Source organism: Mirounga angustirostris, unplaced genomic scaffold (genome assembly GCF_029215605.1).
Source record: "Mirounga angustirostris isolate CCGP_5_RB_7025 unplaced genomic scaffold, mMirAng1.0.hap1 SCAF_9, whole genome shotgun sequence".
Taxonomy (NCBI): Eukaryota; Metazoa; Chordata; class Mammalia; order Carnivora; family Phocidae; genus Mirounga; species Mirounga angustirostris.
In genome coordinates this window covers 71,975,574-71,979,499 of record NW_026991717.1, presented here as the reverse complement: position 1 = coordinate 71,979,499, position 3,926 = coordinate 71,975,574, and the positions used below count along the sequence as shown (strand labels likewise).

At 45.0% G+C, this 3,926-nt stretch overlaps 1 pseudogene; it reads right to left on the bottom strand.

The window, feature by feature from the left end:
• Window positions 1–989: 989 nt before the first annotated feature.
• On the bottom strand, window positions 990–1,297 carry LOC123842105 (vesicle-associated membrane protein 3-like; annotated as a pseudogene).
• Between the last annotated feature and the right edge of the window lie 2,629 nt (window positions 1,298–3,926).

Below are 3,926 nucleotides of genomic sequence, written 5' to 3'. Positions count from 1 at the left end.
ACAGCAGCAATCCTCACCCTTCAGGTCTATTTGTTCTTGAGACACTACCTGATATGGAAGTTCTTTAACACAGCATCCCAGGGCATTTCTATAGTTGTGAGGGTTCTTCTAAAGGATTTTACTACAGTACTGCATATTCTCATGTATCCTTTTGGACCAGCCTATAACCCACTGACTGCCAGAAAAGGGGTTGGAGGTGAATATGGAAAAAGTAATAAGAAGTCAAGTCATTGCTGAGTGATTCTGTGTTTTTGGCACTTTACCCCAGTATTTAGAACCATGACTGTCATTTTTTAAATACTCTCTAAATATTTTCTAAATTAAACAAAAATAATGAACAAATGGCCTTTATTTTTTTCCATTAATAAACAGTTTATTCAGTTCATTATAGTGGGTAAGTTCCCAGCTAAATGCACAGATACAAACGAGGTGCCCTGGGTTAATGCAGGAGCCAGCAGGTTACAGTGGACTGGGCATGAGGCAAGGAGGGAGCACCAAGGTTTCAGAGTCAGACCTGGCCAGAGCCCCTGAGTGGAGGAGGGGTGGGCTCACAGCCCACCCCACACTGACCCCGCTGCTTCCTTCTCACAGCTGGCATCCTGCAGGGCATGTCTTCAACACTGCAGCATCTCGGTGAAGCCAGGGGAACAGATATTAAAAGGAGCCCGTGTCCTGGTGCCCCTCGACTCTTGTTGCTCAGACAACATTCTTCGAGGTGACAAACACTCGGGAAGTTAAGAGACCCTCTTCGTCAGCTGCGTGGCAATCTGTGAAGACTCCGGGCCAGGTGTGGGCCAGGCAGCTGCACTTCAAGTTTGGAGTGCTTATGACATTACAAAGGCACGTTGCTTAGAAATTAAACTTTATGGTAACAAACAGAAAATAATCAGTTTAAACAGAACAGTAGGCGAGCTCAAGAATATAGCAGGTTCTAGGTCAAACGTCTTGAAGAGCTTTCTTGAACGGCAGGCTGGGGTTGCACTGGTTCTTCACAGGGAAACATCCCACATGATGATGATGATGATGATAACGACGACCACAACAATCCCTATCGCCCACATCTTGCAATTCTTCCAGCAATATTTTCTCTTCGACTTGGCAGCACTTGTTTCAAATTGGGACGCTCCTGCCTGCAGCGCATCTGCATGATCGTCTAACTCCGAGAGCTTCTGATCTCTTTCCAACACCTTATCCACATTGACTCTCATGACACCTCATCTACTTGATTTTGTGTCAGCTGAAGCCTTCGGTTGCTGCCAAAGGCAGCACTTGAACCTGCAGGTGCACTTGTCGACATTTTGGCGGCAGCGGGGCGACGGTCAGCAGAGCGGCGCAGCGGGACTGAAGGCCAGGAGCTGGGCGAACAAATGGCCTTTAACTGATATAACATATTTACTTGTTCCTAAACTATTAGCAAATGCAAGAAATACTATTTTTTTAATAAAAGCTTTCAGAAGAAGTCACACTATTTGATTGTCAAACATTGTAATAGTCAAATATTCCTGATTTTTAGAATAATTAAAAAGTAAAAAATAGGAATTATAGACAGAAAAAACATCATACATGGAGTCATCGAATCCCTATAGAATGATCTGAGATTCTTATGTTCTCAATATTTTGTTGACCCCCACATCAGGTGACTAGTGTATGTGAATTAGGCAACAAATACTAATGCTATCCTCTTAACAGCTTTAGCCTCAAGGATGCTTTCTATTGCCATCCGTCACATTTTGTTGCCAAACGTTAATCAAATAATTTTTCCCACAAGGTAAGAAGTCAGGATTATCAGGAAAAGTTCTGGAGAAGGATGCATCTTCTGTAAAGCCCTGTAAACCTTTCCTCTAGACACATTAGGAAGCTGAGCTCAGCAGTTTCCTGCAGCGACTGCCCACACATTCAGGTCAAGGAACATCATGAGTCCAAAGCCAACATGGGAAGGGTTCCCAGATGCAGAGTGAAGTAAGAAATTCAGGCCTGGATACTGTATTGGGTCATGTACCACCTTCCAAATCACATATGGAGCCACTTCCTCCATTCTGTTTCTGCCTACACCCCTTCATGTTGAATATCAGCCTGTGTCTACCACCTGATTCACTAGAAAAGAAAGCAGGGCAGAGGTCCCTGGCCTCTCTTTTCCTTGCTCGGCTACATGTGTTCATCCTCCTTTCTTCCCTTCCCTTCTTTCTCTACTAAATCCTGGTTTGGGGCTGAAGTTCCCCATCAACTCTCCTGCCATACCCAGTCAGGAAGACACTGGGCAGAGGCCACCTCCTCAAGCACACTGTGTGTCTCTAAACGTGTCATAGACACAGCAACACCCACCAGGGTTCCCTGAACAACTTGTGGGGCTGGACATTCACTGCAAGGATGAGCAAAGACCACTTCGTTGTTACGTGGTTTTACCTTGAACTCTTGGCATCAAACTGTTCTCAATGTCACTAAGGAACACCTGGGTTTGGGGAATGTTACTTCTGGTTCCTATGCTCTAGTACTTGGTTGTGATTTTTGGATCAAGTGGACACTGAGCGACAAACAACCACAGACTGTGCTGGAACCAGAGTGGATCAGGCAGAGACGCTCAGCATCCAGGTCCCTGCTCTGCTCAGAGTTTGTGCTCAGCTCCCCCTGCAGTCCCCGTCACTGTGTCACTCATGACACAGTAGTAAACAGCTGAATCTGACGCTTGCACTGAGCCTTTCTGCAAGTGGAAGGATTTGGAATCTCTGTCATAGGTGGATTCAAATCCTTTCTTGCTTGCCTTCTCCTTGTCCCTCGAGGCTTTCAGGAGGAGCTCTGGACCTTCTCCTGGATACTGGACATACCAGAAAAGAGTGGGGTAACTTGTCGTTGTATAAGTACAGTTTATAGTCAGGAAAGCCTTCTCTGAGAGGGTCACTGGGCCTTCCATCTGGGTCACTGAGTCTCCATGGGTTTGTCCTGAGGAAAAAGAAAAGAGACCTTGTCACCTTGGGCATAAAGCTCTTGGATAAATTATAGTTAAAAGTTTTGCCATCACAATGCAAGAAAGAATCTAAATTTTAAGAGGCATTTTACTTACCAAGCGTTAAGAGAACCACAGTCACGAAGCTTGGAGAGCACTTCATCTCTGGAGTGTCACCTAAATAATGTTCTTCATTCTTACATGAAGAAAGGTTGGAGTGACAGAGAAATGATCAGTGCAAGCCCACATTTCACACAGGAAATGTGATTGTGGTAGGAAGCTGCACCCCCTGGTGGACAGAGACTGAAATGGGTGCATGTTGGCCAGAGGCCTCCCAAAGTCAGCCATCTGTATCATCCCTGACTTTGTAAGTCACATGTCAGTCTGCAGGTGGCCCTTGGAACTCTGAACAACAGCAATCCTGACCTCTCAGGTCTATTTGTTCTTTTTTTTTTTTTAAGATTTTATTTATTTATTTGACAGAGAGAGACACAGCAAGAGAGGGAACACAAGCAGGGGGAGTGGGAGAGAGAGAAGCAGGCTTCCCACAGAGCAGAGAGCCCGATGCGGGGCTCGATCCCAGAACCCTGGGATCATGACCTGAGCCGAAGGCAGACGCTTAACGACTGAGCCACCCAGGCACCCCAGGTCTATTTGTTCTTAAGACACTACCTGATATGGAAGTTCTTTAACACAGCATTGCATGACATCTCTGTAGCTCGACTATAACAATCTTCTAAAGCATTTTACTACAGTACTTTATATTCTCGTGTATCCATTTGGACCAGCCTATCACCCACTGACTGCCAGAAAAGGGGCTAGGAGTTGAATACGGAAAAAGTAATAGGAAGTCAAGTCATCGCTGAGTGATTCTGTCTCTTTTCAGCACTGTGCCCCAATATTTAGAACTGTGACTGTCATTTTCAGCACTCACTAAATATTTGTTAATTTAAACAAATTAACAAATGGCCTTTACTTGAAATAC